At 48.6% G+C, this 21,902-nt stretch overlaps 1 pseudogene; it reads left to right on the plus strand.

Moving 5' to 3' along the window:
• Window positions 1–16,598: 16,598 nt before the first annotated feature.
• On the plus strand, window positions 16,599–17,556 carry LOC144257471 (olfactory receptor 14A16-like; annotated as a pseudogene).
• Window positions 17,557–21,902: the final 4,346 nt, after the last annotated feature.

Below are 21,902 nucleotides of genomic sequence, written 5' to 3' on the forward strand. Positions count from 1 at the left end.
CAGGGCTCAGACAGATGGAGCAAGTAGCTTCATCTCGGAGGCTCTTCAAAGGATTCACGGCTGCAGCCATGGCTCTTTGCAGACAGTGTAACAGGGTAAGTTTCATTTCCTGCCAGACCCAGCAAGCAGCCTTGTAAAGCAGATTGTTAATGTTATGTTGTTACCTTGCTGATCAATTAGAGAACATGCTCATTTAAAGTTGTGCAATGCTCCCTTATAACGTCCTTTGGCAGCTGCCTGCTTTGTCCACTGCTTGCAGGAAGAGCAGCCCGTTGCAGCTAGCTGGTGGGGGCTTGGAACCAGGGTGGACTGGCAGCCCCCCTATCAGCTCCCTGTTCCCCTAAGTTCCTAGTGTGGCAGCCGCCCAGCAGACTATCAATTGCTAGCAGTTCAGCTGTCCCTCCTCCCACTGCCATATGCTGCTCCTGCCCTCTGCCTTGGAGCTGCTCCCCAGAGCCTCCTGCCTGCTGTGCTGAGGGAGGGGAGGGGAACTAATGTCAGGGTGTCCCCCTGCACCCCACTTACCCCATCTCCATAGAATGTGTGTGTGGTGGTGGGGGAGACACGACAGGGCTCAGGATGGAGGGAGCTTCCTGGATGCAGCTCCCATCTCAACCTGCCGATCTTCTTAAAAAGGCAATGTACTTAGAGTGGGGTCAGAGTACTTAAAGGGGCAAAGTGCATCTCTCTTTCACACACACTGTGTGTCTCTGTCTGCCATGCTGTCTCCCTTCCCTCCATTGGTGCTGCCTTGTAGCGTGTGAGGCTACATTAACAGCAATGTGTTAACCCTTGAGGGCTCAGCCGAGTGTTAGTTCATCATTTAGCAGTAAGGCATTCCCTGGGAAATATCCCTTCCTCGTCCACCCTCTAACTTCACCACCTCAACCAAGCTTCACAACCATCATAGCTGTGAACAGCATTAAATTGTTTGTTTAAAACTTAGTGTGTGTGTGTGTGTGTGTGTGTGTGTGTGTGTACAGTCTTTTGTCTGGTGAAAATAATTTCCCTGGAACCTCACCTCCCCCCCCCACTCCCCATTTACATTCATTCTTATGGGGAAACTGGATTCGCTTAACATCATTTTGCTTACAGTCGCATTTTTCAGGAACATAACTACAACGTTAAGAGAGGAGTTACTACACTCGCTCCAAGGTTTAATGCTGTAGAACACATTTCCCAATCACAAAGGTACTTTATTTGTGTCCAAATTTAAATTAGAAATGTCACACTCATAGCAAATGGTAACAGGAATGCCCCCGTCTGTCATAATGTGCTGCCCCTGGACCAGAGCATGAGGAAAGGGAGAGGTAGCACTACTGTGATAGGGGAACCCATATCATCACACTTTGTTACCCAAAAATCCACACAGTCCGCAGGTCTGTAGGTATCTGAGACATTGGCGGTCGTGTGTCAGCCCCCAGAAATCATTTCTTAAAAATGAAAAGCCAGCAAAAAGGTGGAACTGGAGAAGAAATAGGGAAAAACCCGTTCCACATCCCCTCAGCCACAGCCAGAGAGGGATAGATCCTCATCTTTCCGCAAGTCCTGCTCCACACAGAGACGCTAGCCAACCACCGTCTGATATCTGGAGACTCAGTGGCTCAGTTTGGAGCAGATTTTTGTGTGTCAGAAAAGCTGGTGGCATCTCAGACTGGACCTCGATGAGAGCAAAGAGTCTTCTTCCTACAAACCACAATTTCTGCATTCAGTTTTTTCAAGCGGGTCCATTTGCCTCACAGATGGAGGTGGCATCCCATAATTCCTCACTGGATCGCCAGGGCCACTCTGAACCTAGCTCCGGGCTCCCATGCTCTGGGTGTCTGTTCCCGATGAAGAGCTGGAAGCAGAAACTTCTCCGATTTTTGCTGCGGTACAGAGAGAGAAGACAATTATTTAGAGGTGGCTTTACCTGTTGGGAACCCCAGCTAGGGAAGGCGGATGGGAATTCAGCTGTGGGTTTCCCCCCGCCATGCCCCCTCATGGACCCCAAACTAAGCTCTGTACAGAAACCCCCAGTCCTGACAATGGGCAGGCCTCCAGGAGAGAGCATAACAACCCTACGCACCATCTCCCGGTGCTCCGGGTATAGGCCTGCACTCCTGTCCCCAGAGTCATGCTAAGGGGCACACAGTGCATGCTGGGACGCTGGCCGAGCTTTGCCCTGGGGGGTGACCTTTGGATGCTGTTTCCGCTCTTTGGGGTTCCCTGGGTTTTGAGCGAAGGCAGCGCGTGTGTCAGAGATTGCCGGGGAGCCGGGGAAGGATGATGGCTGGGGCGGCCCCGCAGATTTCCACAGGCCCAGGAATTGTCAGGCCTAGAGTAAACAGCAATCGGCACTCATCTTCAGTCACTACTCCCCTCCCACTATGATGCACTGGGGCATCTGGGCCCTGTACCCCAGATTTACTCACTGGCTGCCAGAGCGTAGCTGGGTCTCCATGGGCCTGAAACACAAGCAGAGAATGAGGATCAGTGCAGGGGAGCAGGGTAACCCCTCCCCCATGGTGACCCCGACTCCCCCTTCCCCAGAAACAAGGCTCTCCGTGACCCCGATTGCACCACGCTGAGGCCAGCCCTACCCCAGTGACCCCCCGCACAATAAGATGCCCAGTCAACCACAGAGCCCACTCTGCCCCCAGCAGGACCAGGCTACTGTGATCAACGCTGCCCCATCTCTCCTTGGGGGTGGGAGGACCCATTCACCCTTGGCTGGCTGGGCTGCCCCATTCCCGAGCCGCCCTCGCATACATCCCAGCTCCACAGGGACCAACTGTTACCTGCTGATTTTCCCCTCCACAGGGTAACACTTGCTCCTACAGCTCCAGCCAGAATCAGCGCAGCCAGGGCAATGGAGGCCAGGACCCAGAGGGGCAGGGAGCCCTTCTTCCCAGGGGCTGTGGGACGGAGAAGGACTCAGGTCAGTGAGGGGAGTACCCACTGGACCATCCTCCTGGGTCAGCCACAGGCCTTTGCCTTGAACCTCTCCCCAAGGGCCTATACAGAGACCTGGCCTCCAGAGGAGAGGAAAGTCTGAGGCAGGAGGCGGACAGGGATGGGGCACAAGACCGGGCACTCTGCCAGGCACTGCCAGCCATACACGCCACACAGTTGCTGGGCCTTTCACTTGTAATAACATCAGCCTGTGGAACTCACCGTCACTGGATGCCACCATGGCCAGAAAATCAGATTCTCTGAGGGATCGGCCATTTCTGTGGATCACACAAATCCCCAGACTAGAAGAGTTCACACTGATGATGGGCAGGGATATTGACCCTTCTGCTACAGGGGCTCACCCCATCTCTGAAACTCCAAGAGGGCTGTGCCCCCACCCCCCGCCATTCGCCCTACCCTTACTCCAGACAAGCGCAGGCTCTGCCAGGCTGCTGTGCTCTACCCGGCAGGCATAGCGGTGCCTGTCCTCCTCCTGCAGGGAGATCTCAAGAGACGACTGCATGTAGTAGGTGCCGTCAGCGTTGGGCAGGATCCCGCTGGACTCTTTCTCCACCAGGATGTCTTTTCCATCCTGCATCCAGGAGATGTGGATGGGATGTGGGTAAGAACCCCTGGTGTGGCAGGAGAGGGTGATGGAGCCATCGGGGGCATCTCTGCGGGAAACTGAGACCTTGGGGTGCACTGGGAGGAGACACGGGGCGTTAGCCAGACGCCGGGGGCTGGGACCATGTAATAGAACAGGTAAAGGCCCTGCAGAGTGTCTGATAGACTTTAAGGTTAGAAGAGACCATTGTGGTCATCTAATCTGACCTCCTGCACATTGCAGGCCACAGAACCTCACCCACCTGCTCCTGGAACCGACCCCTAACCTCTGCCTGAGCGACTGGAGTCCTCAAATCATGATTTAAAGATTTCAAGTTACAGAGAATTCACCACTGACACTAGTTTAAAGCAGCAGTGACTCGTGCCCCATGCTGCAGAGGAAGGCAACAACCCCACCCCCCAAGGTCTCTGCCAGTCTCTCCTGGCGGAAAATTCCTTCCTGACCCCAAATCTGGTGATCAATTAGACCCTGAGTATGTGGGTGAGACCCACCAGCCAGATATCTGGGAAAGAATTCTCTGTAGCAACTCATAGCCCTCCCCATCTAATGTCCTGTCTCTGGCCATTGGGGATTTTTGCTACTGACAGTCGCCAATGGGCCACACACCACTGTAGGTGGACCCATCATACGCTCCTTGATTAGGCTCAACAAGCCAACCTCTTTGAGTCTCCTCTCATAAGGTAGGCTCTCCATTCCTCAGATCATCCTAGTAGCCCTTCTCTGCACCTGTTCCAGTTTGAATTTGAGGAATACTCACATGTGAGAGAGACCTGGTCTGCACCCATTTACATTGATTCGTAAATAGAGTTAGTTAATCTGGTGTCAATCCCCTCTGTTCTAATCCTTTCTCATATTGGTGTAGCTGAACTGGATAGTTACCAGCAGAAGCCTGGGCCCAGGTCTCCTTCACTGCGCACGCTCCTGCACTGTAACCCAGCTACATCCAGGCAGGTTTTCACTGGACCCTCCAAACATGCATGTGCGATTTAGGGGGCTAAGAGCCAGTTGGATTTCCAACCCCCCTCGGTGCCTAACCCCGGTGATTTCACAGGGAGTCAGGCGCCTCCCTTTGGAAATCCCAGCAGGTCCCTCTCTGCATCCTTGGGCACTTCAATCCCGCTGCCACACTGCCCCGAGTCCCTGGCCCTTTCCACGCCTCTGCCCTCGACTGAGGAGGTGCTAGCACTGGGCAAAAGAAGCTCAAGGCAAGTGTTTTTTCTTTGTCAAATGACAAAATGCATCCCCCGCCCCATTCCCAGTCTGCTGCCTTCACACGCACAGACGGCTGGGCCTTTTCCGGCTCAAACTTGCCAAAATTAATCAACTCACAACCCAGGGCTGAAACGGTTCAGCCCAAAAAGGAGATGTTGGAGGGAGCTGGAAGCCAACAGGAAAGGGCTTGCAGAATGGAGGCGTCCAGGCAGCCAGAACTGCTAGCACCAGCTAATAAACTGTCTGCACTGGTAACAATTGAGAACAACCCACAGTTCTCGACAAGCTCGTCATTGCTCCATCTCCATGCACTTTACAAAAAAAGGTCAGCTTCATTATCCCCATTGTACAGATGAGGAAACTGAGGCACAGAGATGGGTTGTGACTGGCCCAGGGTGACCCAGCAGGCCAGGGACAGAGCTGGAATAGAACACAGGCGCGCTTCATCACAGTCCATCTGCCCAGCCACACCACCCTTTCCGGAGATACCCAAGCATAGGCGTCGGCTCCGTGGGTGCTCCGGGGCTGGAGCACCAACAGGAAAAAACATGGCGGGTGCTCAGCACCCATCAGCAGCCCTCCCGATCAGCGCCTCCCCCTCCCCCGCAACGCTGTCTGCCCGCCACAGTCAGCTGTTCTGTGTCATGCAGGAGGCTCATGGGGGAGGGGGAGGAGCGAGGGGGCGGCGCACGAGGGGGAAGGGGGTGGAACAGGGTGGGGAGAAGCAGAGGGGTTGGAGTGGGGGGTGGAGCAGGTGTGGGAAGAGGTGGGGCAGGAAGCGGTGGAGTGGGGGGAGGGCCTGGGGCAGAGTGGGGGTCGAGCATCCCCTGGAGCATTGGAAAGTCGGCACCTCTGTACCTAAGTCCCATTGGTGTGACTGTGCCCCTCCCGCACCCCATGCTAGCTCCTTGCAGGCTCACTCACCCTGCTGCCGCAGGACCCCACTCCCCTGCTGCACCGGGCTCTGCAGGGTGTCCAGACACTCGTTTCAGGTACCACCGGACGTACTGAGTCCACGTCTTGCCCGTCTCCCAGCTCTGCTTCTGAGGGAAGGCCGGCTGCTCGGCCGCGACCCACGTCCCCGTCTGGTCGTCAAAGCTGATGAAGTCCCTCCCATCATAGGTATACTGGAACCTCGGGGGTCCACGAGGGCCTGGCCGCTCAGAGCGCAGCCCACGGGAACCTGCTCGGTGTGAAACCCTGGAGGCGGGGGAGGGAGAGAGCTCAGACCGGGCACTGAGATCTGGGAAACCTGTCCATAGGGTGGGGTGGGGTCAGTGACACCGGCCATCTCTGACCGGTGCTGAGCGAGCGACCAGTTCCAGAGGACGCTGAGAAGCAGGAGGGTTCAGAGCAGAACCATGACCAGGGCCCTCCTCGTTCCCCATTGATTTCCAGGCTCAGCAGCTCACAGGGTCTGGCCCAGCTCCGAGACTCTCAGCCTGGGGAACAGTGTCCCACAAGGGAAGGACTAGGAGCCCCCTTGCTGGAACCTTTCCAAACACACTGGAGACGGCTCTGGAGAAGCCCCTGCCTGGCCTAAGAGTGAGGGGCTCTTGGGGGCTGTTTGCAAAGGAAATCCCCCTTTGGAGATAGTCTCTCCCCCCTTTTCTGCCTCTCCCCACACAGACAGGGGAAGCCACTGAGGAACCCGAATGCCACTCACTTGCTCTCAGTGATGGGATAATGGATGGCGGATGTTCAGGGTCAGCAGACGTCCCTCACCCTCCTCCTCACTCTCCAAGCCCAAGGCAGGCTGGAGAGGATGGTGACCTCAGGAGTTACCCTGCCCAGCCAGCAGGCAGGGTGATGACACGAGGGCGATCGACTGGCTGTGAAAACAAGAGTCTGTCTGATTGCGAAGGGACGGAGAAACTCAGCCAGCAGCAGGGGGCTGCAGAACACGGCCCTAGGGCAGAGGTGATCCTGACATCCCAGCACTTTACACACCTTCCTGGAGCCTCCCAAACCCACTGGACTGTAGCCATGGGACCCCAACCCTACTGATGGCAAACGGGCCTCAGCTACCAGCTCAGGGTCACACTGAGTGTCAGAGCCATGGATGGACCCCTTCACTAACCACGGCCGCACACTCCCTCCCACAGCTGGCAATTGCAACCAGGCCCTAATGTCTGGTCCCCCTGCCTTTGAGAGGGAGTGTCACTCCTGCTTCCATTGCTGCCTATTGATCTGTGGGACTTTGGGCAAGTTGCTCCCACTCTCTATGGCTCTCTGGGACTCACATCCCTGAATGGGCTTTAAAAAAGACAATGGTTCAAGTTTGGCCCCAACTAGTTCTTATTTCTCGAGATTAGCCATTTTAGCAAAGTTTAGAATTCTTGACATTCAACACCTGGAAACATCACTTTCTCCTTCGCAGACGGCCTTAACATCCCTTATCTCACTCAGGCTCCCTGCTGCCTGGAGTTAGAGAATTGACCCTGTTCCCACTGGACCTACCCAAGGTGTCACACAGCAAAGCGGTGACGGAGCCAGAAAGAGAAGCCAACAGTGATGACTCCTGTTCTAACTATGAGACAACAACCCCCTGGAGGCAGGGATAGAGCCCAGGAAATCAGGTGTGAACATTTTCATGAAAACCGTTTCTGTCAGAAAATCCATTCAGATGAAACCACTTTGTTTCTTGAAATCATAACGAGTAGGATGAAAATTCTTAGCAAAAATATTTGTTTGCAAAACAAGAGTGTCTCCTGTTTGTCACAGTGCATTAAACTGTCTCGTCGTACACAAAGAGGAGACACATGATCTAGCAAATAGAAAAAGGAGGACTTGTGGCACCTTAGAGACTAACGAATTTGTTTGAGCATAAGCTTTCGTGAGCTACAGCTCACTTCATCGGATGCATCTGCAGCTCACGACAGCTTCTGCTCATATAAATTGGTTAGTCTCTGAGGTGCCACAAGTCCTCCTGTTCTTTTTGCGAATACAGACTAACACGGCTGCTACTCTGAAAACAACTATGATCTAGAAAATTAGATGAGAAGCTTCAGTCTGAGCTAAGTAGTTGCTGCTCTTCACAATTTCAAAAGAATAAAATACAAATCCAATTGAATATTAGGTCATAATCGGATATGGCTCAGTGTGATAGGACACCCCCTAGTCTGCACTGCTCCGAGTGACACTCTTCAGTGGATCCCCAGCAGCCACCCATGGTGAGGTAGGTGGGAGAGGATTGTTATTCGTCCTTGACAGAAGGAGAAACGAAGGCTGAGAAAGGAGCAGGGACCTGTCTTAGCTGATGCAGCCAGTCAGTAGCAGAGTTGCTCTCAAATGAGCTACAGACCAACAATTTTTCATCGTAATTATTCAACAAGTATTTCAGAAGAATTGGAATGTTCGAGAGGATCATGAACTGCTCCAGGACAATGAATGGAGACCAGCATCAACATTGGTCAAACTTATAACTGGTTGTGACTTATTTGCTTGGTCATAAAAGAGAACAACAAAGACCAGAGTTTTCTCCCTGTCAATAGCCCCCTCCTCAGCCAATCAAGGTTGAGACTTTGGGGGGGTGGGAGGCTAAGGGTTCTCATCAAATAGCCCAAAGAATGGCCCTGGTCACCACCGAGGGGATCACTCTCAGAGCCCAATTCCAGTCTCACCTCTCTGTGAGGGCCTCCCACAACCGCCCCCGCTGGCCCTCGCTCCGCACACAGAGCTCCTGGTGGTAGGAGGAGAGCAGAGGAAAAGGACAAAGGAAGCAAGAAGAGAAAGGTAGGAGGGATAGAGGAAAAGGGAAAACAAAAAGGAGAAACCCCAATGTCCCCAGTAATTCTAAGGGACAATGTCCTAGGTCGGAAATAAAATGCTGCCCCCACAATCTAGTGTTTTCCTTTCCTAAAAATCAGCCGGCCCCTGATGGATCAGACTGAACAGGTTCCAAACCTCTCCGAGGCTCTTACCTTCTATATAGGGACGTCTGCTTTCGAGTAAAACCACTAAAAGAAAAGGAGAAAACTCCGAAGAGGGTCCTCCTTGCGCTCACGTACGTGAAAGTGAATGCTCTCTCAGTCCTCCAAGAGAGACCTCGAGAAGGAGACGTGCTGAAGCAAAGCCACAGGGATCTCCGAGGTTGCCCCTGTCCTGCACCCCTGTCCTGCCTGGCTGATGTCAAAATCTCTCTGTGAGGTCATCGCCTCCCCACCACCTTTGTCCAATAGGCTGAGGTCCTGCCAAAGGCCCTTGTGATGTCACTGCCACACCCACCCCTCCCTTGCAGTGCTGATGTCCTGCCCCTGTCCAGCCACATTGGATATTTCAGCTGCTTCCCCTGGATCATCCCACTCAATGAGCGTTCATTGTGTGCTCAAGCCGAACACAGTAAAACATCAGAGGCTTCTCCCCATGCTACACTCAGGTTTTCATAAATGAGCAGGCTTTATGGACAGAAGAGACAATTTGAGCAAGTCATCTGACCCCCTGCATATCACATGCTTTCTGTTGAGCATAGTAGCTAGTTTTTGACTGCAGACGTTCCAGAAAGGCATCTCGTCTTCATTAGAAGACATCAAGAGGTGGGGAATTCCCACCACTTCCCTTTCTAGTTTGTTCCTTTGGTGATTCATCCTCACCATTGAATATGTGTGCCCTCTTTCGAATACGAATTGGTCTCTTTTGAGTTTCCAGCCACTGTTATGCTTTTCTCTGCTAGATTAATGAGCCCTTTCCTACCCGATATTTTCTCTCCATGAAGTCACTTCAACACTTCAATGATGTCACCTCCCGATCTTCTTTATCGTGTCTACACAGGCTGAGCTCTTTCAATAGTTCATTCGCAGGCATTTTTCTCCAGCCCTCAAAATGTTTCATTGCTTTTTGCTGCCCCATCTCCAAGATTTCCAAATCTTTTTTCAAAGGTGGATGCCAAAACTGTATGCAGGATTCCATGATCAGTCTTCCTCATGGTGTGTCACCTCCCTATGCTCCTCACTGCTCTTTTCATGCATCTAATGATGGCTTTAGCCCTGTTCACCACAGCATCACCCTGGGTGCTCATGTTGAATGGCTTGCCTAGCATGGCCCCTAAATCCTCTTCACACTCAGTGCTTTCCTGGATACACTTCCCCATTCTGTAGGTGTGGCCTGCATGCTTTGTTGCTAGCTATAGGACCCTTCATTTGGTTCTTTTCCAACTTGTTTTCTTTGAATGGCTCCAGCTTATCAAGGGATCCAATTGCTCTGTGTCACTGTCCTCTCCTCATTAATTACCACTCTACTACTATTTTATCACCCACCAACGTTAGCAGCAGTGATTTTTTATTTGGGTTGCAGTTCATTGATATTTATTTTCAAGAATTAGTCCTTGACAGCCTCTTCATATCCCTCGTGCCCAGAACCTGCTCCGCACAGCACAGCGAGAAAAGGCCACCCAGCCCAGCTGTGCCCTATAGGGCTAAGCACAGAACAAACGTAGGAGCTTGTGTCATCCATAGCTTCTGAACAACATGTGGGGTCATCAGCTTTCAAAGACACTCTAGTCCTGTAGCGTAGACAGTCCCCAAATGTATCTAAGTGTCCCGCCTTGAAAAACAGGAGAGAAAAAAACAGAACCTTGAGTAGCTTTATTTTATAGTCTTGGAAACTGAGGCACAGAGAAGCAAAGAGATTCGCTCATGGTCAAAAAGCCAGGAATAGAAAATGGCAGATCTGCTGATAGTCAGTCCTGGGCCCTAGCCGTGTTTGTCTTGGCCTCTCTGCTTCAGCTCCAGTAACAACCCGAGTCAAGGTTTTCTTCTTCTCCGTGTCCTTTAACTTCATGGCACTGCAGAAGAAAGATTTTTTCTGACTAGCTGGCTCTAATGCTTGGAGATGTCTTTCCAGAAGACGTGATCTGGCTCAGTCTCATGTCGTAGGTTTTCTGGAGGAAGCATTCAGTGCCATTCTAGGGCCTGTGTTACACAGAAGATGGACTGAATGGTCCTTTCTGACCTTATTTTTTTTCTTTTGCTAGGAGGATAAAGCTGGACATCACTTTCCTTTGGAATAATTTCCTTTGGAATAATTTCAATCCAGTCCAAAGGATTTCCTCTTCCATTGTGACTTCAGCACCTTTCCTAGCAAACAGTTACTGTTCGAGCACAGGTTTCCAGTTTCAGGCTGTCCCAGGATGAGATGGCCATGAAAGGGGTAGTAGCTCAAGTGAACCTATCCCCAGGTGAAGGGAATAAGTGCAGGGGCACATGAGAAGGAGCAGCATGTATCTGGGATCCAGGCCTGTTGGGTGATATAAGAACAGCCTGTGCTCAGCCAGGAGAGAGACCCGCAATGGGAGCAGGCCTGGGAGGGGCTTGGATATTCCTTTAAAGGCAATTTGGGTACACAGTAGGGGATGGCACAGCCAAGCTGCTAGGGTTGGGAGCTGGGTCTCCTGGCAGTGTCCAGGAACGAAAGCACAGCACCTGCCAGGAAGGGAGTCCCCACAGAGGGACGCCGTAGTCTCCCAGGGAGGGAAAAGGCTCTCACTGCCATTTCTTAACCTCATGGGGTGTTCTCCTGCTCTGCCAACCCCACCCCTATTCCAGGTGCCTGAGGGAGCAGGAACCAGAGACCATCCTGTAGCTGGGGCAGAGATGGAGGTTGATGACCTACCTGCCCGTGGTGACCATGGTGCAGGACAGCCCTCAGGACATGCGAATGCAGCTCCAGATCTGCAGAATGAAGCTTCCCTTTGCTGGCACGAGACCTTGCAGGTTGCGGGGAGTGAGACAGGCACTAACGTTTGGTAACCCTCAGTGGGATCAGAGGGTAATGGTTTGTAGAAAGTGGTGTTGGAGAGCTTTACAAAAACTAGGCAAGCCATTTACAACACACACTTTGTTTCTCTACAAAAGAAAAAGGACACTAAACTCTCTAAACTACTACATGCCACAAGGGGCCACAACAGTGGTTCCCTCAACCCACCCAGCAATATTGTTAATCTATCCAACTATACTCTTAGCCCAGCAGAAGAATCTGTCCTATCTCGGGGCCTCTCCTTCTGCCCCTCCACCCCCAGGAACATGATACAGTTCTCTGGTGACCTAGAATCCTATTTTCGACGTCTCCAACTCAAGGAATATTTCCAACACACCTCTGAACAACATATAAACCCACAGAGACCTTCCTACCAAGACGACAAAAAGAAGGATTCTGGGTGGACTCCTCCTGAAGGTTGAAACAACAGACTGGACTTCTACAGAGAGTGCTTCCGCCGACGTGAACGACCTGAAATTGTGGAAAAGCAACATCACTTGCCCCATAACCTCAGCCATGCAGAACACAATGCCATCCACAGACTCAGAAACAGCTCAGACATCATAATCAAGAAGGCTGACAAAGGAGGTGCTGTCGTCATCATGAATAGGTCGGAATATGAAGAAGAGGCTGCTCGGCAGCTCTCCAACACCACTTTCTACAAGCCATTACCCTCTGATCCCACTGTGGGTTACCAAAAGAAACTACACCATCTGCTCAAGAAACTCCCTGAAAAAAGCACAAGAACAAATCTGCACAGACACACCCCTGGATCCCCGACCAGGGGTCTTCTATCTGCTACCCAAGATCCATAAACCTGGAAATCCTGGACGCCCCATCATCTCAGGCATTGGCACCCTGACAGCAGGATTGTCTGGCTATGTAGACTCCCTCCTCAGGCCCTATGCTACCAGCACTGCCAGCTATCTTTGAGACACCACTGACTTCCTGAGGAAACTACAATCCATCGGTGATCTTCCTGATAACACCATCCTGGCCACTATGGATGTAGAAGCCCTCTACACCAACATTCCACACAAAGATGGACTACAAACCATCAGAAACAGTATCCCCGATAATATCACGGCAAACCTGGTGACTGAACTTTGTGACTTTGTCCTCACCCATAACTATTTCACATTTGGGGACAATGTATACCTTCAAATCAGTGGCACTGCTATGGGTACCCGCATGGCTCCACAATATGCCAACATTTTTATGGCTGACTTAGAACAACACTTCCTCAGCTCTCGTCCCCTAATGCCCCTACTCTACTTGTGCTACAATGATGACATCTTCATCATCTGGACCCATGGAAAAGAAGCCCTTGAGGAATTCCACCATATTTCAACAATTTCCATCCCACCATCAACCTCAGCCTGGACCAGTCCACACAAGAGATCCACTTCCTGGACACTATGGTGCTAATAAGCGATGGTCACATAAACACCACCCTATACTGGAAACCTATTGACCACTATGCTATTGGCCTTGTTAGAACTACCTGCCCGTGGTGATCATGGTACAGGACAGCCCTCAGGACATACGAAGGCAGCTCCAGATCCAGGAGCAGCTTCCCTTTGCTGGCAGGAGACCTTGCAGGTTGAGGCGGGGTGAGACAGGCACTAACATGGGCATGGAAGTTTGGGGAACAGGACAGAGGCCGGGGCTGGGCAAGGAGGGCAGGGACCTGGGAAGAAAGAGGGAAGATCAACCACTTTCTGAATGTGGGTAAGGATTATCCCCACTTTAGAGAGTGGGAAATTGAGATGCCACATGGAAGCTGGATTGCCATTTGGCAGAGCGTCTGAAGAATCGCTACAGCTAAAATAGAAAAGCTATTAAGTGTCAGAAGAAGATGAATCATGGAATTCAGAGTTCAGGGCTGACCAGCAAAGATGTGGTATATGTCATAAACCAGTCTGCGCTCTGCCACGTCCCTGGTCTCGGAGACAGGGGTCCATCCCTTGGACAGGGGTTAAAAAATCTTTCTCTCAGACACACAACTGTGAATAGTTTGGAAAACAAACCCTACTTATAATGTTGTTCACTGGCCCTGCTAGAAACTCCACCCTCCAACCATTGTGAACCAGGACCAGGGACACCATTCCCCTCTCCTGTCTACGGGTACCTGTGAACCTGCAGACATTGCAGCTGGCACATGCATTGGTGCAGGCTCTGTCACGGAGCTGGATGAATCACCCTGCTGGCCCACATACCCAGCATTCTCTCCCTGAGCAATCCGTCCCACTGTCTGCTCCACCTCTCTTCATCCAGGAACCTCTAGAGCAGTCTCTCTTGATGGACTGTGTCCTTCTCCTCTTTGGCTCTTTTGGAAGCCAGGTGCTTTTGGCTTCTCTTTGCCTCTATTGGCAAACCTCCTGCACGGTCCTCGTCCTTCTGGCCCACTGCTGGCCACTTGTAGCACCCACAGTCCCACGCAGCAGTCTTGGCCCAGCAGGCGTGCAAGTGTCTTCCAGTGGAAGGAAACAGAGACTATATTCATTGTACTGCCTGGGGTGGGGGGAAGAATCCCCACTTTGCTTTCTGTCTGTACACACTGTGGAATGCTTCTAGATCACTCTTTCATAAATTCTCGTGTACTCTCCATCTCACTTCCGTCCCTGGAAGATTCACAGAGGCACAAGCAACCTGTCTGCTGACAGTGGCCAATGCCAGGTTCTCCAGAGGGAATGAACGGAACAGGTATTCATCAAGTGATCCATCTCCCGTTGACCATTTCCAGCTTCTGGCAAACAGAGACTAAGGACACCATTCCCACCCATACTGGTTAATAGCCACTGATGGACCTTTCATTCATCAATTTCTAGAGTTATTTTTTGAACCCTGTTATAGTCTTGGCATTCACAACATCCCCTGGCAAAGAGTTTCACGGGTTGACTGAGCATCAACCTCTTGTTTTACTTTAAATTAATTACAGATAATTAAGACGCTGGATCTGACTGACACAGGGTAGGCTGCAGTTGTGTTTTGGGGACCTTTACCAATCCTGGCTCTGACTTTGGGGAATCCCTTAATATTTTAGAACTATCAGAAAACCAAGTAATTTTCCAGGCATGTGATAGGATCACATCAGAGTACGCGGAGGAGCTATTGAGGGCAATGGCGTGTGAACAGCACATCAATGAGTGCAATGGTTTCATGAGATACTGGGGACAAGGGGAGGGTGACCTACAAAAGCTCTCTCTATCCAAACATTTGAAAAAGTCATCCAGAATTCATGCTTCAAAAAAAAATTCCGACTATCACCTTCCAGGAGCGGAAGGAAATCAGGACAAAAAGTAACAAACTTTTGAATTAGAATGCAGTCTTCTGCAGGCTGCAGAGTGGATTCTCTCTTACCCTCCTCCCGAGCCCGGTAATGGAGATGCCAGGATGACACAGGGCAAAAGAATGTCTGCTGCATGAAGCATCATCTAAAGTCACCTTCCAAAGAGTTCAAGAGAAACCAGGATAAAATCAAGGATTCAAAATTCCTATTGTTACTGCTAGGTGGGGTAATAATTTGCTACCTAAAGAATACACCTGAAGAATTAGATAAAAGTACCAATAGAACAAAAAGCTCGAAAGCTTGCAAAAATAGCCCCTCAGGCCTGCTAGGCTTGTTAGCCGTTAATAGTATGGAATGCTGTACCTTCAAGGGTTTCCCCCCTCTGTTTGGATTTGTGATGAGGAATACAAATCCCACGCTGGGCAAGAAGGGGTTAAGGAGCTGCTCTGGCTTCAGCCAGACCCACCCCAACACATCTGCAGGGTAGCCACAGACCGGAGGGAGGATTTAAAAGGGAGCAGAACAGCTCACTTGTGGGCAGACCTGGCAGAGGAAGGTCCTTTATCTGGCAGATCCTGAGGGAAGGCTGGCTCTGTCCCTCAGCAACTGCCTGAAGGTCCCTCCCTGACATGGGCAGCGAGTTCTATGGGCCTGTGGAGCCCGGGCACCAGGAATATTCCTGTCCCAGGGGCCCGGCTCCACCAAAGTTTCCAACCTCACACACACACACACACACACACACACACACTCCCCCCGCACTTCCCCCAGCCCCACCTGCTGTCCCCGGGCAATTTAAAACAGCCCGGCGCCTCCCGCCGCCACCCACAGCGCAGCGGGGCTGAGCGGCTTCCTGCGCGCTCGTTGGAACTTTTGCACCGAGTTTTCAGTTTCTTTAAAAAAGAATCCCGAAATGTTTGAGGGAAGCAGACAGGTTCTAAGATGTTGTTGTTGGCGGTATTGTTTAGCTGAAAAAACAATCTCCATTAAAAAGAACCCAGCTGAAAATTTCCAACCAGCAGTAAATGTTAAATAAATTGGGGAACATTAATATTGCCTGATAAGAGCCTGATTTCAAACTCATTGATTCGATCTCATCTCTGATTTCTCTTTCAAGGGGATAGTTGCATGGAGGTAACAATTGAATAAGCAGTAAAGTTGGCAGCACACAGAATGTTTTTTACAGAAGAGCCCCTTTAAACCCTGGCTTAGAGTTGAACCAAGCAGCCAAAGCCTGTCTATCCTGACCCCGTTCAAGGACACACGGGAGCTGACTGGGAGTGGAACCCAGAGTTCCTGGCCTAGCTCCACACTGCTGCTGGCTGAGTATAAATGGTGTAAATGGGTGTACAGAACTTACACAGAAGACACAGAAGACACGGAGCTGTGTTGGCATTTTATTCTATTAGATTCATGCCCAAGTGGTAAGCTTGGTGATGGTCGCAATGGAGGGACCTTCTTTGCAAGAACTGTTGGATTTGGAGCGTGCTTTGTTCCATCCTTCATACTGCATTTTATCAAGCCACACCTTGTGCCGAATCCTCAGATTGGGTAAAGTGATGAAGGAGGTTACACAAGTGTGATAATATTACTGATTGATTGTCAGAGGTGAGGAGCACTAACAACACCTACTCATTGTAAGTGATGAGTTCTATGTATCTTTGACATTCCTAGAATGAGATATTAGGGAAAGGAGAAACAGGGCCATTCCCTTTGTCACTCTAGTCCTGATCATTGTCCTTCTCATTCCCTCCACAGACATCACACAGTGTACTGAGGAAGAAAATGTCCAACCAAACCTCCATGATCGAATTCTTTCTCCTGGGATTCTCTGATGTTCGGGAGCTGCAGATTTTACAAAGCAGTGGTGTTTCTACTGCTTTACCTGATATCCCTGTTGGGGAACCTTCTCATCATCACAGCCAGAGCCTGCAACCACCACCTTCACAACCCCGTGTACTTCTTCCTGATGAATCTGTCCATCCTAGACTGTGGTTCCATCTGTGTCACCATTCCCAAATCTATGGCCAATTCCCTCATGAACACAAAATCAATTTTTTATTCTGGATGAGATACCCAAATCATTCTTTTCTTATTCTTTGCTTCAGCAAATTTTCCCTTACTGACCATCATGCCGTACGATCGATACATCGCCATCTGCCAACCATTGCACTTGGAGACAGTAATGAACAGGAGAGCTTTCGTCCAAATGGCAACCAGTGCCTGGATCAGTGTTATTTTCTACTCTGCAGTGCACACCAGGAACACATTTGCAATACCCTTCTGTGGAGGCAACGTGGTGGACCAGTTCTTCTGTGAAATCCCCCAGCTCCTCCACCTCACCTGCTCTGACTCGTATCTCAGGGAAATTGTTGTTATTTCTTTTCATGTGCTTTTAGGTTTAATCTGCTTTGCATTTATAATTGTGTCATATGTTCAGATCTACAAAACAGTGCTGAAAATTCCTTCGGAGCAGGGCCAGCATAAATCCCGCTCCACCTGCCTCCCTCACCTCACTGTGGTCTCTTTGTTCCTTTTCACGGGCACCTTTGCCTTCCTGAAACCAACCTCCAACTTGACCTCAGATCTGAATCTCTTGGTGGCTGTTCTCTGTTCTGTGTTGCCCCCAATGATGAATCCGATCATCTACAGCATGAGAAACAAGGAAATGAAAGGTGCACTGAGTAAACTGATAGGTTGGAGGTTATTCAGCAAGAATATAATGTCTATATTTCTCCACTGATTGCGAGTTCATTCTGTGTTTCTTTATGAATAGAATCATCTGATGACATTATTGCCTTCATGAGAACATACTTTGCAATCTTTTTATGCAGAATTGGGTATTTGCATTCATAAAAATCCAGACAAATTTAACCCAAGAAAATTGGAGTTACTCTAGGTTTACATCAATGTAATTAAGATCGGAATCTATCTATCTATCTATCTATCTATCTATCTATCTATCTATCTATCTATCTATCTATCTATCTACTGCTAGACACCACCATTCAATGTGATAGTCACTAGCCATAGCAATGTTCCTAGTGGGTTCTCTGGCTCTTCTTTGCCAGGATAATAACTCTGACGGAGGTATCAACACATTTGTTCTTTGGTTTTTGTTTGTCAGTTTTTTAGTTTAATTTTGCTGAGTTGTTTGTTGCTTTTATTTGTTTCTTTGTTCCAGGTGGGTTTGCAGGTGGAAAGGCCTGTTGAGATGGTGAGAGTTTAGTTTGACAGGATTTTCAATGTTTGCCTTCTCTTGAGAGTGTTCATATGTCATCTCTTTGATGGGATTTTCTGAGTGAGCTGAAGGTTTGCTCCCCACCATGATAAAAGGGTACAAAAATAGTTTCTGCGTGGCTAAGTTCCTCCTGACTCGATTATGTATATACTGTTGGGATATTATTGTATTATGAATGACGTCTTAGGGGAGAAAGAGCCTCAGGTAGCTGTCTTTTATTATTTTAACCTGAAGAAGAGCTCTGTGTAACTCAAAAGCTTGTCCCTCTCACCAACAGAAGATTGTCCAATTAAAGTTATTACCTCTCCCATCTTCTCTGTGTAAGAGCTGTGTCATTCTTGCTATGGTGCAAAGACTGTTTGGAAGAGAAACTTTTTCCAGTGTTTTCTAAAGAGAATCCAACTTGAGATAATGAGGCCAGGTTTGGATCCCATTGAAGTCACTGAGGTTTAGCCCCTCACTTCAAAGAAATTAGGATTTGGCCAAGAGCCTGTCTACACAAGGATCCAGAATTGGCTGACAGACTCCTGGAGAAAGTGAGTGTGACCGAAATGTAAGGGTCTGATATCCCAACTCATCTGAACCAGCACCAATGTACAGTAAACACATTCACATCACCAATTTAATACTTCTGAGGTTTCTGGCCCAAAGTCTCTGGGCTACACTCAGCAGTGACATGAACACTGGTGTAAGTTACTTGGTTGGGATCATTTTGTTCTAGCCTTGATGTAAGTGGAAAAGTGCCGTCACATGCACTGATCTGGTGTTCCATACGCTATCCCATGTAGATCTACTCATTTCCAAGCTGAGAAAGGATCTCAGAAGTTGTTACTATTAGAATACCATCTTTGTGCATGGTTCTGTACATTACATATATGACGGACAAAAACAGATCATGTGATTAGATAGAGAGACAGACAGATAGGATCATTTATTCTCCTAACACACAACCTCATTTAGTCATAATGACAGATTTCTCTTTAATTGTGAATTACGTTAGCTAGCTAGATAACAAATCACGGATGTAAATTATTGTGCTTCTTCCTGTTAATGATTGTCTTTGTCCACTTCATGATTCTCTTATAAGTACTCATTATTAAACATTATTTAGCAAAGATGGTTTATGACTCTGTCTTACTCCATCGCTCATTTACAAAGAGCTCATCAAAAGTACTCGGTGTTTAGACTTCCAGATGTTTTGACTGGATACATTTTAAACATGCTGTGTTTTGTTTCTCTGAATAAATGAACATATCACACATGGGTTCCTGAAAAACCAAGGGGCTAATTCTCAGCTGGTTTAAATTGTCATCGCTCTGTTGAAGTCAATAGATCTCTGAGAATTTACACCAGCTGAGGATCTGGTCCAAACACATGAGTGGCCCCATTGAAGGTTTAAAGAAAAACTTATACTTAAGTCCCTGTTGGTAATGGGTTAGGGCTATGAATAGGGCTTAAGGAGAACCCCAAACTGGTGTCAGACCCTGACACTGTGCAAGGTACTCTCCTTTCCCAATCAAATAAAGCCCTGCAATTGGTGCACTGGAATTATTCTCCCTTTCTGGGTTCTGGATGATTAACATGAAATAACAGTTTATCCCAAAGCCAGAATCTCTGGGTCTTCTTCTCCAAACTCACCAGTACAGTGTGCCGCTTCCTAACCAACCTCTCCCTCCTGGACGTCCTGCTCACCAGCATGGTCATCCCCATGGTGAGCAATCAGGAGACGAGTTCCTTCCCTAGCTACCATGCCCAGGCCTACTTCCACTGCCTGATGGACTGCATGGAGTTCTTCTTCTTTGATATCAGGTCCTCAGACTTCGAAATGGCATCTCATACCTGCTGCAATACCTCACTATCGTGAGCAATCGGATCTGCCTCTGCCTGGTGGCTGCCTCATGGCGAGGGGTAACATTTGCAGAAACACTTCTGTGACAAGTGCAACATGCCTTAGTCACTCAGGCCAGATTTTTAAAGGTATTTAGGTGCGTTGTGAGATCTTCAGAAACATCTTATCACTTAACACCCATGGATTTCTATAGGTATTAAGCATCTAGGTTCTTTAGGTAATCCTCCATAGGCACCTAAATACCTTTAAAAATATGGCCAGTATTATAGGTAGAAGTGCCAAAGTCACGTTTGAAAATAAGACTTTGGTACCTAAATAACTGGGTGAGGGATGATAATTTTACCCAGTGGCTGTAAATGGAGGAGAATCTCTGTGCGTGTAAGTGTGTGTGTGTTTATATGAGAAGAAGAGGGAGAATGTCTAGTGAGACAAGGTAGAGCCAGGTCTACACTGGAAAAGTTTTGCTGATATAGTAATACAAACAAACTCTCCTACTGTAAATGGACTAGTAGTTTTGCTGGTATTACTTACACTGGTTCTCTGAGAGAAACAAGCCACACCGCAGAAGCATTTGTAAGCTGGTTTAACCATGTTTACACAAGGGGTTTTACCGGTATAGAAATGTTGCCCAAAAAATCACACTTCCAAGCTGACATTGCTATGATGGTGAAGGTTTCTCGTGTCAATCTGTCTTATGTGTTTCTTTTTGTGAGATTACATGATAAGTGCAATGTACTGAGACATTGCTTTCAGTGTGTGTTTGCTAGTCAAGTACACTGCTCACATGTGTGGTGTTGTCAATGTACATTATTGTGAGTGTATACCTGAGTTGAAATCAATGTCCATGTGAGTTTTCTGTTCGTGTGCGTCCATGAGAATGTACAATAACATGTGTTTATTACAAAAAATATTGCGGAACTTTTGTGTGTGTTGTCAGTGCTTCTTCTGGCGTGCAAGTTTGCATTATTGTTGTGTTTGTGAACACACAATATTGTGTGTTTATTAGTGAAAAATATTGTGTGAATACATGAGTGTTATGACTGTGGATTATTGTGCTTGTGTTTGTACGGGTACATGATTGCATATTTATGGGAAAATATGATTTTGCTGCATGTGTGTGTTTGGAAGTGAACATTAATAAGGACTTACCGCTGAGCCTGGGATAAACATCAAAAGCTGCTGTCTTCCTGCAGCTCCTCAGATAGTGAGATTTGAGTCCTTTCAAAGGTGATGTCTCCAATGCATCATTTCCTCCCATGCCAAGTGCAGCTCATTTCAGGAGTCCTTCAACCTTTGTATTTGCTATCTTGTTAATTTTAAAACAAAATTTGCAAGAATTATTTTGAGCCACATTTTCAAATGTCACTTTTATTCTGCATCCTGAAAGGACTCCAGAATGGTGCAAAAAATTCCATATTTGGGCTTTTATTTTCAAGGGAGTCTAAAGAAGTTAGTATGTTACACCAATAAAATAAAAACCAGCAGGATCTTATTAAAGGGGAAAAGGCAAAATACCACATTTATTGTGAATACAGAAAGAATCATAGTAAGCAGTTAGTTATAGCTATAACATTCCATTCAGTCTCATATTTATTCACACATTCATTCATACACACACACACACAGGTTCTGCAAGGTTGTTATCATAGTTATCAGCCTTAGAGTTGCTCATGCCAAGCCACTGGCCAGGTGGCCTGGACATGAGGAGGGAGCAGGGCCTTGTCAGATACTCATCTGATGCTCCTGGAAGTTGGTTTGCAGAATCAGACCCCCAAAGTTCTCACTTTCTAGAGTCTATTTTTATAGGAATTTCTTCCTTTGCCAGTCTATGGGAATTGCTTCATCATGCAGATGGCACATTCCTGAGGGCTCTGTGCTGCTAGATGTTATCTTGTTCTTTGGTTCTCCCATCCTTGAGGCTGTTGGGTGGATTCCAGTCTGCCCTCTGGGGGCCCTCTGGTTATTTCCACTTGACGCCTTCTTCAGCCGATGGACACTG

Source organism: Eretmochelys imbricata, chromosome 25 (assembly GCF_965152235.1).
Source record: "Eretmochelys imbricata isolate rEreImb1 chromosome 25, rEreImb1.hap1, whole genome shotgun sequence".
NCBI lineage: Eukaryota > Metazoa > Chordata > Testudines > Cheloniidae > Eretmochelys > Eretmochelys imbricata.